We start from the raw sequence: 15,002 nt of genomic DNA on the forward strand, positions 1-15,002 counted from the left end.
AGCATACAAAGAGTTGGAAGAAACTGTGTTGCCAATACAAGGGATAAACGAAAACAGTGCTGTGTCTAGTAGCTACGATATGGGTTCCAGTACACTACTGATTATCAGATGTCAATTTGTAGCGTGGCAAAACTGCAAATCAGTCTAGGGACTATTTACAGATAAAAGAAATGAAAGTCGATAAACCCAGAGTAAAAACTGTGACAGAGGTGGCAGCTTAGTCGCATGTCTTTCTGCATTCCGTTCACAAACGTTAATGATTGATTACTTAAAAAAATGTAAATAGTAGAGATTTATGTATTTATAATGATGAATTATTTTCTATGGATCCTCTAATTCTACAACATAATTACTTGCATACCTGAAGACAGAGAAAGAAATATTTTGACTTATTTACAAGCAAACACCATTAACTGGAAAGTATCACCTATGAGAGATAATTAGTGACAATGATGTTTCTGCAGGAGCAGTAATGATCTTGGCATAAACGTAATCAAAAAAGCTGAAACAGTAATTCGGTTTGGTAAAACCGATATACAGTGATTCTCGACTTAATGAAACTACATTCTGAGAACAAGTATTTACCATCTGGCAAACTCGGAAAAAATACGGTTAAAGCTCTAATATGTTTAGGAAGCGGCATGGATGATCAGGTTTCAAGCAAGTTAGTGAAAGACGCATCCTATATAAGGTAAGAATTAAGAGAATTCTGCGAAAACAGGGACTACGGTACTCTAGCTACAAGAGAGTCTGCAGGGATTCTGGTAGAGAAAACATAATAGTAACCCGTACATCCGTAAGAATGACTATCCATATAGTCCATAAAAATTTTCACAGTCCGATCCCGGTGAAAGATTGACCAGAAAATCCTTAGAAGATCTAGTCAGACGTAAAATTGATGAAATAATCAAAATCTCCCAAAGAGTCTCTGGCGACCCCGGTTGGTGTCGTGCCTGAAGGTAGCAGGCTGCAACCCCTGTTTTTAAATTCCGCATTTAGAAAACGTGTTCAACGAACAACTTGCCACTGTTTGATAGCCACGCTGCTTCAGAAATGATCGCCATTATTAATACACTGCTGAAAAGAATTTGGCTAACATTGGGCGTCTGCCATACTCCATCGAGCAATAATTAAAAATTGGCCGTGTTACTAAGTTATATCTTTATGTTTCACAAATTAAGTGCACAACAAAAAACCAAACCATCCTCTACCGTCTACATAAAAAGAACTGAAACAAAGTGGAAACAGTAATTCATCCTGTCATCCCGTGTGCTTTTCATTGGATGTTAAGAGCACCATTAACGTGTATGGCCGCTGTGAGCGTTTATTAGCGTCTGACAGCTGCCCGGCATTCTCCGTGTATATGTTTACGGTTTACGGAGGTAACCCTGAGAGTCTAAAGAATATCGCATGAAATCTGCTAGTGCCACCAGTTTAAGAACACCTGTTTTGTTGCAGTGTTTGGCCTCGTCATCAAGTAGGGATGACAACAGACGTCAGACAAATTCATACACGGCCTGGCAGAGTTGTAATATTTCGGCACAGCCAGCACGAAAATGTAACATAAATACTCAGAGAACATGAAAATGAACCAAGCTGGGTAAATTTATGTAGCCTGAATTCGATCATGTCTGTATGCTGTCATCAACGCATTTATCGCATACAATACTATTCTGCGCAACCATTTCGTCAGTAGCTCAATACGGGAAGGGAATAGGTACGAAAACTAATAACAGTGAAAGCATGCACTCTCAGTGGTGCACTATTCAATGGCTTGCAGAGTGATTGAGGAATGAAGGTAGATATAGATGGCGAATCGAGAATTTTATAAGTTAGTAAATAATTTATTTATTGCATTTTAAGCCAAAAAATTCGAAGTGCAGTGTAATACTGTAATTTTCTAAGAACACTGAGGAATTTATATGCTCATTTTACAAATATTCGAGGTACGAATCGCGTCCTTCTTTTTGTCTCTTGTCTTTCTAGTCCACCTAGTATACTGTAAGAGTCTCATGTTATTTGCTTGTAGTATATTTAATATAAAACCATAAAACGTAACTGAGTTTATATTTCATTTTTTAAAAAACATATTACTGCCCTTTACTCATTGTATATTTATTCTTATGATTCATTTAAGTGTCAGGAAGTCGTTTCTGAAAGTATTTGTATGGAGTGTAGCCATGTATGGAAGTGAAACATGGACGATAAATAGTTTGGACAAGAAGAAAATAGAAGCTTTCGAAATGCGGTGCTACAGAAGAATGCTGAAGATTAGATGGGTAGATCACATAACTAATGAGGAGGTATTGAATAGAATTGGGGAGAAAAGGAGTTTGTGGCACAACTTGACAAGAAGAAGGGACCGGTTGGTAGGACATGTTCTGAGGCATCAAGGGATCACAAATTTAGCATTGGAGGGCAGTGTGGTGGGTAAAAATCGTAGTGGGAGACCAAGAGATGAATAAACTAATCAGATTCAGAAGGATGTAGGTTGCAGTAATTACTGGGAGATGAAGAAGCTTGCACAGGATGGAGTAGCATGTAGAGCTGCATCAAACCAGTCTCAGAACTGAAGACAACAACAACATACTTCTTCCAATCACTGTCCTCCGTCACCAGTCTTATATGCTCGCCAACAGTTTCTGGACCTGACGACTACTAAAGCAAGTAAAAAAAATCTACATAAATAGACAATGTGTAGGGTAAGTTACTAAGAACGGATATTATCTTGATATACTTTCCATTATATGTTTCCTGCCGTGGTCACTGTGACGTGTACCAACTTCTGAACAACTGGACTTCGGAAGAATGAGACATCAGCACTACAACTTATATTCCCAAATTACTTTCTCGTATTTTTTATCGAGGTACGTTACACAATCCAGAACAGAGGCGCTTCAGTTAAGGGAAGACAACAGTTGATATATGTAATGCATTGTTATTTTTGCGTCACTATAGAAACATGTGTCTGTCGCATCACATTGTTCAGCAATAAAAATCACCTCGTTGGAGCGAAAGTTCTCGAAACAATAAACTCCTCCGTTATTTTGATTTGGGCAGCAACTGTACTACGTAAAGGACCTGCTATTTCTAATAAAAGAACTCTTTACTCTCATTTGTTATTAAATCACGTAAAGGAGATTCTTACATTGCATTCAATATACCTTTGTGGTAACAGTTCTACTCAGGGAAAATACACGTCTTTCGGTAACACTAGGGAAGGCAATTAAAAGAAAATGCTGAATAAAGTTACATAAAATGAGTTACACCTCTTCGAGCTCTCAACAATTAATTTGTAAATAGAGCTGGAGCTAAACCATGCAGATGCAAGGAAATATCTACAAATTTTTTCGATGGCTTCTGTACTATACAGACTTCAGACAAGTTACAAAACCTCTAATTTTCGCAGAACGGTCACTCAGATGAACTGTCCGAAGGTTCTCACTAAATGGCATACAGTCTTTTGTTAAATCTGTATTAATTAAGGATGTATCGCTGTCAACTAACCTTTTCAAACTCCAACTGCGGTAGTGTCTGCAGCTAGTGCCGTAGATCTCAAATAGTAGAATTAAGACGAGGAACAGCTTCAGACAAATATCAATCATTACAACAATGTAGTTATCTGTAACGGCATGAGCCAAAGCGAACGGCGCTTGTTGCCGTAAGAGGTCCTCTTACCGCAACATACCGGCACGCCACTGCGTCGCGGTGCGCGGCTACGCACCGCAGAGCGATTGTCGGCAGATTACCAGCGAGTTACCGAAGCAGGAGATGCCTCGGCACGTGACGTACGTGACATTTGCGGCGTCACACTACAACAAACCCACTTTGGCACGCAGAAACACTGACCGTCCGGCCAGATCGGTATCCGTGAGGCCGCCATCGCTCAACCATCATCATGAAAGGACCGACTGCCAAGGGCTCGGACGCTGTATTGGTGGGCTGAGGGTCGAATTGAAACGTCCCAACCACCAGCCGACATCCACCTGTGCCAAATCGCGCCGGTGTTGGACGAGTAGGTATGAACGTGTTGCAAGGCCTTCTCGCCGCCATGATAATCTAGACCTTGAAGCAGCCTCCTGCGTCATCGCTGCGAATCATGGCTCCAGTCCCACCAACCAACACCTGCTGACTTGGGCAGGAGTCATCCCGTTTAATTTTAGAAGAAATTAAAAAGGTTTCCGCAGTCAAGAAGCTGACGTTTATTCTCTCGCACTCACCAATGTCCACAGAAGAGCGCCCACATCCGTGACATACAGTACCTTTTAGAAACCTCAAAATTTGGTGACACTGTCTGACACAAACTGTAAGGTACCTGTCGCATTCCATGTAGCGTGTGAAAACTGATTCTGCACCTGCATACACACTCCGCAGTCCACCGCACGGAGCGTGTTAAGGATACCACGTAGTTGCTTCCTTTGTCGCCATGAAGTTGAGAATCTAAGGAAGTACAAGTCGATCCAACAGAAGGTCTATTTACTTAACTGTAACATAAACGGCATTACACAAAGGTAGGTACAAAGATAAAGTACTCAGGATAACGATCTACCGCGTCGCTGATGTTCCACATCCTTCCCACCCTGGTAGACTTCGAGACAGACGTCAGCTAGACTGGCCTGGTAACATCTCCTGAGCAAAAAGGACGACAGTTTGATGTGATCCGTCTCCACGTGTTCATAGTTCTTTCACCCTTGCTCTCTTCCCCAGGTGGGGGAAGTACTTCCCCTTGAAGAAGAACAAGTTCTCCAATCTGGAGCTTCAGTGGTTTCCCAGTTTTTTTCTAAGTGGTGGACGGTCCGAAGAAGGAATAAATACTCTTTGCACCACCGCTTTCAAAATTCGCCGGATGTCTTCTGCATTCGTTCCAAATAAGCCTCTAAAGTTCAAGCACGGGTGATTAATAAGCTGCAACATTTATCAGTTGCAGAAACCTCAAATGATTTGTGAGGTTTTACTCTATCAGCTGGTGGTGGCGCTTCCACCTGTTCGCCAACCATGTTATGTTAAATTTCACATGGACGACAACTGCGTAGGACCGTTTTGATTACCCGATGAGCGTGTAGCATCTAGAAGGATTCCCATAGATGTAAAAGAACCACTCGCAATTCAGCGTGATGTAGACTGGTATGCATGTTCTTTTTCAGAAGTTTGGTGAAGTGATGGTTTCCTTCAAGAATAATGGGATGACGTTCTCGGTAGATTCCTTGTCGCGTTGCAGCCGACCTCTAAAAATAATAAAACACCATCTAAATGAAGGTGAAGCATTTTGTCTTGAATGCGCAGGTAAGTGACTGGCCTTTGCTTAGGGTGATGTTTTCCAAGGAAAAACATTCTTGGTGCACAGCTTTAATCCAATAAAAACAAGCTTCTACTAACTCTTCCGCATTTCTCTTTTTCTTTTGAAACGGGGTACGTAAGCAGTGGTTCATAACAGTTTCCAGTTAGCGTTGAAACTATTTACGTTTGTTAGTGAGTGAGGATCCTGATTGAGTAATGCCTGAGGAGTTTTATCTCGCTTCCTAGTTTACAATGTAATTTTATGTGAAATGGATACGTCATCATTACTCGGCCATAAATTACGACGCCTTGATAGCCATACTGGTCCACACCCCCATATGTCCCGTAATAAAAACGTCTGAAATTTGTATCGTTTTGAAACAAAATCCGCTGGGTTGTCTTTGCCTGGACAGTGTCTCCACTGAGACGGTGTGGCGAGTCTGTCTATTACGTTTTAGTATAATTTAACAGAGTTTTTGTTTAGCATATTCGTATTCGGATTGCTGTGGGTTTAATTATCGATTGCCATTTTTTATTTGTAGGTCACTATTTGACTTTAGGTATGGTCATTATGTCGTATGGAGATAGCCTATGGGCGCTACAATATGGAGTGCCATGTGGACAAATCGAAATATTACCGACACATTCCTCTGGGTGAATTCAATGCAAGGGAAACATTAGTGGAGGCAGGCGGAAACATCTGGCGCCCTCAGATTTTCACCTCTTCCCCTCACTATCCAACAACATCCTTTCTGCAAGAAAATGCACATGGCTCGACGAGCTCTTCACTTGAAAAGCATATGATTTTTACCGTCGCGGAATCGAAAAGTTACTCCAACGTTGGCAGACTGTTGTAAACACCAAAGAATAATATATTATTGATGAATAAAGTCTCTGCTATGTGTATCTGATGTGTTTATTAAACATATGGAAAAACGATAGGACTTATGCACCACCTCAAATCTCTGTTACCGTGTTGCGTCCAAAGTTTTCAAGTGGCGGATCACCCAGTATCCAGTGAAGGTTTGTAAGGATCTAAGTCCGAAGTTTCGCTTCCGTAAAGTAATATATTGTGACATTGCAATAGTAGTGTAACAATCTGGCTCTCGTCGTTTCTTTCCTTATTGTAATTTAATTCTCCCTCCCCATATGGGAAGGGGAGGGCTGGCAGTGGCACAGTCCACCGCTCTTCAGCCAAACGATTTTACAAAATACATGAAAGGGGAATGCTTACAAAATAAATGAGGGGATAAAAGTGGTGCACAGAAAACACAGTAGATGTAGATTATGGGAGTTAAAATATGCACTAATACGGGGGTATACACACGGGAGCAGTTAAAAAGTCGACAGAAAGTTAAAAGAACACAGCTGGCAAGTCGTTGTGCATTTAAAATCGCTGGAGCCAAACACAAGTTAAAAGTTGGCCACAGTATATAAATCACACGAACAAACATGGATATATACAGTTCGAGTGCACAATTAAACCACATCACTTGATGACACTGTATAATGGCACCGAACACAACCCCAATGCAGCACACGTGACAATGAATGAAAACTTGGGAGGATCTGCCAGGGGTGGGGGACAAGGGAGGATTGGAAAAGGAGGCGAGAGGGAAGACAAAGAAAGGGGTATGAGGTGGGGGGGGGGCGCTTAAGGGGGTTGGGGTGGGAAAGGATGGGAGAGGAAAACAGCTGAGGAGGGGGTGTAGGGACTCAGTGGGGGATGGAGAAAAATCTGCTTTGGGAGAAGGAGAGGAGAGGAAAAGGGGCGCCCAGTGGAGGGGGTGGGAACAAGGCTATGTTACTGTTGGAAGGGAGGGTAGATGTCACAGTGAAGATTAACATCTGGGAGGGGAGGTGCTGGAAATTGCCCTGATGAATAAGTGTTTGGAGATGGAGAGAGGGAAGGATGCAGTGATAGAGGTGTGGCTACAGGTGGGGATGGAGAGTAAGGAGGAAAGCCGGGCATGGAGGGTATCAAGCGTGCAAACAGTGTAAAAAATGTGGAGAAGGTGGAGGACAAGGAGGAGGTGGGGGAATGGGATGAGGTCATACAGGAGTCGTGTGGGAACGAAAGGTAGATACAGAAGGCAAGCAGAACATGAGGCATTCTAGCATTTGGAGGGCCTTATAAAGTTGGCAGGGGGTTCGGGGGGGGGGGGGGGGGGGCGGCAGAGGTCCTGGCAACGCTGGCATAACAGAGGATAGGATGGATGAGAGATTTGCAGGTGTGGAGGAAGGTGGAAGGATACAATCCCCATGTCCGGCCAGACAGGAGTCTCCAGAGGTTGAGGCGGGAATGGGCTCTCTGCTGGATGGTCAGGAGATGAGTGGTCCAGGTGAGGTGATGGTTGAGGGTGAGGCCAGGTACTCAGGGTGGGGGTTAGCTGGTTGCGACAACCATAAATGGTGAGGTAGAAGTCATGGTGATGGAAGGAGTAGGTGGTGCAGCCTCTGATGGGGGCGTGGGTTTTGAAGGGGTTGATACGAAGCAACCACTGGTTACACCAAGTAGTGAACTGGTCAAGGTGGGTTTGGAGTGTGCATTGGGACTGTTGAATTGTAGAACAGAGAACGAGGAATGCAATCACCATATTGGAGGAGGTGGACAGGTTGTGGTGGCTTGGGCATATTGGCTGTGGGGGATGCCAACAGTGGGATAAGACACAGAGTTGGTGTTGTGGAGGGTTACATAGACAGGACGGCATGAGAGGAAAGAAGTGTCCTCATGGGCAAAATTGATAGGCAGAACGTAGGTTTGGAGTTTAAAGAGGAGACTGGAATGCCATACGCAGTCGTAGGCATTTTGGAGGTCAAGGGAAACCAAAATGGCAGAATGAAAGGAGTTAAGTTGGAGGGAGAGAAGGTGAATGAGGTTAAGGAGTGGTTCTTAGGCGGAGAAGGAGAGTCAGTAGCCACACTAGGTAAGGGGGAGGAGGTGGTGGTGATGGAGGTGGTAATGGATACGATGAGAGAGGATGGATTCGTAGACCTCACTAAAGGTGGAGGTGGGGCTCATGAACAATAGGAACAGGTGGCAGAATGGGATCTGTTTGGTTTGAAGAATAAGAGGACATGGGAAGTCTTCCACAGTTCGGGGTAGAAGCTGGTAGAGAGGATGATGTTGTATACATTGGCAAGTACAGTTAGGAAGGAGAAGGGGCATTCTCGATGGTGGCAGTAGGTGACACAGTCATGACCAGGGGCCTTATCACATTCTGACTGAAGGAAAAGTTTAATATCTTGTGATGTGACTGCAGTGTTGATGTCGGAGGGGTGCTACTGCCCCAAGTACTGGAGACTGGTAACAAGTGGAGTGACCACTGTATCGGTGCATACCATGATGGCGGGGAATAGATAATAATGAAAGTGGGGATCATCAGGGATGCAGAAGACCTTAGAAAGGTGGGAAGCGAGGTGTTTGGCCTTACTGAGGTTGTCAGAAAGAGAGTGGTCGTTATGGAGATGGGAGTAATGCAGTGCAGAATGGGAACCAGTGAGGCAATAGAAGGCTGACCAGTACCTGGAGAAGTTCATGGGGAGGGTGGTGTTGAGTCATGTACAGGTCAGGCGTCAGTCCCAGCATTTTTTTGCTGTAATAAGATTCCATACATGTTGCTGTATTTGCCGGTGGCATTGGAATATATCCCTGTCACGAGTGCAAGGCAAGGAGGGATGGAGGCGGTGGGATTTGCGGAATAGGAGGACAGCCCACAGAGGGAGAGTAGGATGGTTGGGGTGGGTGGTTTGAGTGGGAACATGGGCCTCCACAGTGTCAGTAATGGCCTTCTGATGGAAGGACAACGTGTGGATGATGTCGTCAGATGTTGTTGTTGTGATCTTCAGTCCAGAGACTGGTTTGATGCAGCTCTCCATGCTAGTCTATCCTGTGCAAGCTTCTTCATCTCCCAGTACCTAGTGCAACCTACATCCTTCTGAATCTGTTTAGTGTATTCATTTCTTGGCCTCACACTACGGTTTTTACCCTCCACGCTGCCCTCCAGTAAAAAATTGGTGATCCCTTGATGTCTCAGGATATGCCCTACCAATCTATCCATTCTTCTAGTCAAGTTGTACCACAAATTTCTCTTCTCTCCAGTTCTGTTCAATACCTCCTCGTTAGTTATGTGATCTACCCATCTAATCTTCAACATTCTTCTGTAGCACCACATTTCGAAAGCTTCTATTCTCTTCTTCTCCAAACTATTTATCGTCCACGTTTTACTTCCATACATGGCTACACTCCATACAATTACTTTCAGAAACGACTTCCTGACACTTAAATGTATTCTTGATGTTAACAAATTTCTCTTCTTTAGAAACGCTTTCCTTGCCATTGCGCGACTATATTTTATATCCGCTGTACTTAGACAATCATCAGTTATTTTGCTCCCCAAGAAACAAAACTCATTTACTAATTTAAGCGTCTCATTTCCTAATGTAATTCCCGCAGCATCACTCGATTTAATTCGACTACATTCCATTATCTTCATTTTGCTTTTGTTGATGTTCATCTTATATCCTCCTTTCAAGACACTGTCCATTCCGTTCAACTGCTCTTCCAAGTCCTTTGCTGTCTCTGACAGAATTACAATGTAATCGGCAAACCTAAAAGTTTTATTTCTTCTCCATGGAATTTAATACCTACTCCGAATTTTTCTTTTGTTGCCTTTATTGCTTGCTCTATATACAGATTGAATAACAGCGGGGATAGGCTACAATCCTGTCTCACTCCATTCCCAATCACTGCTTCCCTTTCATGCCCCACGACTCTTATAACTGCCATCTGGTTTCTGTACAAATTGCCAATAGCCTTTCGCTCCCTGTATTTCACCCCCTGCCACCTTCAGAATTTGAAAGAGAGTATTCCAGTCAACATTGTCAAAAGCTCTCTCTAAGTCTACAAATGCTAGAAACGTAGGTTTGCCTTTCCTTAATCTTTCTTCTAAGACAAGTCGTAGGGTCAGTATTGCCTCACGTGTTCCAACGTATCTACGGAATCCAAACTGATCTTCCCCGAGGTCGGCTTCTATCAGTTTTTCCATTCGTCTGTAGAGAAGTATTTTGCAGCCGTGGCTTATTATTATTATTATTATTATTATTATATTATTATTATATTCTTATTCTATTCTTCTCGAAGTCTGAGAGTATTTCGCCTGTCTCATACATCTTGCTCACTAGATGGTAGAGTTTTGTTAGAACTGCCTCTCCCAAGGTTGTCAGAAGTTGTAATGCAATGTTGTCTACTCCCGGGGCCTTGTTTCGACTTAGGTCTTTCAATGCTCTGTCAAACTCTTCACGCAGTATCATATCTCCTATTTCATCTTCGTCTACATTCTCTTCCATTTCTATAATATTCTCCTCAAGAACATCGCCCTTGTATATACACTCTATATACTACTTCCACATTTCTGCTTTCCCTTCTTTGCTTACAACTGGGCTTCTATATGAGCTCTTGATATTCATACAAGTGGTTCTCTTACCTCCAAAGGTCTCTTTAATTTTCCTGTAGGCAGTATCTATCTTACCCCTAGTGATATGCACCTCTACGTCCTTACATTTGTCCTCTAGCCATCCCTGCTTTGCCATATTTTGCACTTCCTGTCGACCTACTTTTTGAGACGTTTCTATTCCTTTTTGTCTGCTTCATTTACTGCATTTTTGTATTTTTCCTTTCATCAATTAATTTCAATATCTCTTCTGTTACCGAAGTATTTCTATTAATCCTCATATATTTACCTACTTTCTCCTCTGCTACCTTCACTATTTCATCCCTGAAACCTACCCATTCTTTTTCTGCTGTATTTTTCCCCCATTCTTGTCAGTCGTCCCCTAATGTTCTCCCTGAATCTCTCTACAACCTCTGGTTCTTTCAGTTCATCCAGGTCGCATCTCCTCAAATTCCCACCTTTTTGCAGTTTCTTCAGTTTTAATCTACAGTTCATAACCAACAGATTGTGGTTGGAGTCCCCATCTGCCCCTGGAAACGTCTAACAATTTAAAACCTGCTTCCTGAATCTCTGTCTTACCATTACATAATCTATCTGAGACTTTCCAGTATCTTCAGGCTTCTTCCATGTATACAACCATCTTTTATGATTCCTGAACCAAGTTATGTTCTGTGCAAAATTCTACCAGGCGGCTTCCTCTTTCATTCCTTAGCCCCATTCCATATTCACCTACTACGTTTCCTTCTCTTTCTTTTCCTACTGTCGAGTTCCAGTCACCCATCACTATTAAATTTTCGTCTCCCTTCACTATCTGAATAATTTCTTTTACCCAAGAGGACGCCATCATCATTTAACGATACAGTAAAGCTCCATGCCCTCTGGAAAATTTGCGGCTGTAGTTTCCTCTTGTTTCAGCCGTTTGCACTACCAGCACAGCAAGGCCATTTTCGTTAGTGTTACAAGGCCAGATCAGTCAATCATTAAGACTGTTGCCGCGGCAACTACTGATAGGGCTGCTGCCCCTCTTCACGAACAACACGTTTGTCTGGCCTGTCAACAGATACCCCACTGTTGTGGTTACACCTATGGTATGGCTATCTGTATCGCTGAGGCATGCAAGCCTCCCCACCAATGGCAAGGTCCATGACTCATGGGGGGGGGGGGTCGTCAGGATAGTGATAGTTAAGAGGGTGTCTTTCGACCTGGTAGGCAATGGATTCCCTGTAGTCATCCCAGTTCACGTGAAAGTAGTCATGGACTACCTTGGGACCAGGTGCAGGGTGAGGAGTTAGAGGAGGGTGGTGAGCAGACATTTTGGTGACAAGGATGGAGAGGTGGTTGCTACCTCTCGGCTCTAGGATGTCGACAGTGAGATGCTAAAAGAGTTTGGTGGAGGCAATGACAAAATCAGGGGTGATGTTGCTTTTAGGACAGGTGTGCTGGGGAAAAGCAACAAGGTCACCTTGGATCGTGAGGAGGAACTGATGCCACAGCCGAAGGGCGGCAGGGGGAAGCTATGGATGTTGATCTCAGTGGCAGTAACATACGTGGAGAATGTGCAGTCATTGTGGGAGATGAAGTTATAAGGAAGAGGAGGATGGAGCAGACATAGATGGTGGCACAGGTAATGGTGAGGGAGGAGTAGAAAACACTGAGGATAATGTGCTTGGTGGCGTCATTGAGGAGGGGATGTGGCTGGAAAGGGATGTGCTTAAGGTAGGCGATGTCGACTCCACCCTGCATTCGAGTACCAGGAGTATCAGTTCAGTGGAGGATATAGGGAGAGGAACGGATTGTATGGTGGGGCTGGAGAAAGATTTTGTTCAGTAGGAAGTTGTCAACCCACTGGTGGGGGAGGGTGTTCATGAGTAGATATTTGTTTGCGTTGAATGAGCGTATGTTCTGGAATAGGATGCCATCACGGTAAAAGAGGGGGCTGAAGAGAGGGGAGGGAAGAGGCTTAAACTAGGGTGTCAAGGTGGTTGAAGGTGAAGTGCGCTTGGTTGTGGGAGAAAGTGGCGAAGGTGTTGAGATGAAAGACATAGCACGTGACGAGGGAGATCTGTTGGAGGTTGTAGGGGTGCTGGAAAGGGTGAACATTTTGGAGGACCATGGTGAGGAAGCAGATGATGTCTTCAGCCGTGCTGGGTGGACAGAATGAATTGTTGGGGTGGATGCGGGATTCGATGGGATTCACAGGGACAGTAAGCTTGGGGTTGGCAGAAGCTGTATACTTGTTACACGAAGGAGGGGTGGCGAGGTTGGGACAGTTTTTGAAAAAATGGGAGGCCTTGCAATGGGGACAGGTGGAGGGTTTAGCCATTGGGGGTCAGGTGATCATTATACATGAGGCAGTACTGGCAGTGGTGGATTGGGGAGGCGATTTGGAGGAGTCAACAGGGTTGCGGTGGTGGAAAATCAGGGCACCCTGTGTGAGGAGGTGGTGAGTGGCGGGAGTGGACTAAGAAAAGACCTGCATGAGACAGGTGGGACCAGAGGCTTTGTTGATATTGAAGGCTGAGCGGATTTCCAAGTCTGGGTATGAGTTGAGTTCCGCCAACACCTCATCCTTCGTGATCACCTGGCTGAGCTTGGTGATCATGGCAGTGTAGATGGGGGGTGGTGGGGAGGCTGTGGCTGATGAGGAGAGGAATGGTGGAGAAAGAGTGTCAGGGACGTGTAGGGGTCAAACATAATGCACGAGAGTATACAGAGGAGGTCTTTGTGAAAGGAGGAGGAGGGGACTTGATGAGGACAGAGTCCCTGTGGGGGAATCAGTTGGGAGATAGGAGCAACAGGTAGATTCCTTCGTATCTCCATAGTGAGGGTATGGGCATCAAGAAACTTGGGGTCCAGGGTTGACAGGACAAAAGTGTGGAGGGTTGGTGCTGCGGTATGGGTGTCAGGAGGAGGGGTGGTGTACATGGAGACGACGACGGAAGGGGGAGGAGGTGGTTTTTTCTTGTGGGAGGTGGCAGGAGCAGAGTCGGCAATGAGGCGCTTCTGGGGTTTTTGGAGAATGTAGGCTGGGTGGAAGGGCGAGGGACATGGACGACAGGGAGGTGGCGCGCAGTAGATCCTGCAGGCTCGGTAGAAGTACTGGGAGATGCGGCTGGTTCAGTGTTGGCGGTTGTGGGCCAGCGTGACGTGATGTGGGCGGAGGGCGCAGATGATGAAGAGAAGAGCGTGTGGTTCTTATCTGTGCTGTAGCTTTTCAAGCAGAAGACTGGCGATTCTTTTGTACAGATGTTTGTATGAAAACCTGCCTGAGGCCGAGCGGCAAACTTGGTGGCGAAGGGTAGATTGTCGAAGTCGACGAATCTCATTTCGGGAAGAAGAAGTTTGAGAGAGGGGGGGGGGGGGAGGAAATTACGGGAAAATGGTGTTTGATGCTACACATACAAGTGTTTCTTTTTTCGTGTTGTGCAAAGGATTTCAAAAGTTGTTCTTCCCAAACTTCTTAAAGAGGATACTTCGCCAGGGATAACTGTTATGTCAGACTCTTTCTCCACACAGAATTGTTTAAAAAATTAAGGTTTACAACACCTTATAGTCCATCACGTATGAATTCACAAGGATCCCGAGACAGGTGCGCTTACCCTAGAGGTCATATGGACTGTGATTAATAGCAAGACAGTCAACGATATTATACAAATGAAGGTACAAAGATAACTTCCTCAAGACAACGATGTACAGCTCAAGACCAAACTGTAGCCTTTCATCATAACGCAGGCATCGCGGTAAACTCAAGATCAGTCTGTCACCACTATAAGGTTATTTTTTTTTTCAGATTCATTGGCTTTGCCAATTCACAAGCACGCTTTTGCATCTTGATCTTCCACATCCTGTCCTGTTCTACTCGCAAACAGAGCGAGGAAAAAACGACTTACGCAAATGAGCCAGACTTGTTTTGATATCACTTTTCCGGTTGCTGCTGCCATCCAAACGAATAAAATTTGTTGCAGTTTCATTTTCGCTTTCTTTTCACTGATAACTGTTATTTCAATACGACAAAGAACATTATCTATATTACTGTTTGCCACAAATATCCGATTTTTTCGCGATTAACGTCAATATCTGCAAGGTCGTGTTGTTATAATTGCGAAGCCAATGTATGTTAAAGCAAAACAATCTCATTGTGGTGACAGGCTGACCTGCAGCTTACACCGAGGTCAGTGTAAGGTTAAATCTGGTTTTGGCGAAAGACTGATCTGTAGCTTAGCCAGAGGTCTAGGTTAGGTTGGGAGGTAACAGCTAGGTTCTGATTTGGCG

The sequence above is a fragment of the Schistocerca nitens genome, chromosome 4, assembly GCF_023898315.1.
Source record: "Schistocerca nitens isolate TAMUIC-IGC-003100 chromosome 4, iqSchNite1.1, whole genome shotgun sequence".
NCBI classification, from domain to species: Eukaryota; Metazoa; Arthropoda; class Insecta; order Orthoptera; family Acrididae; genus Schistocerca; species Schistocerca nitens.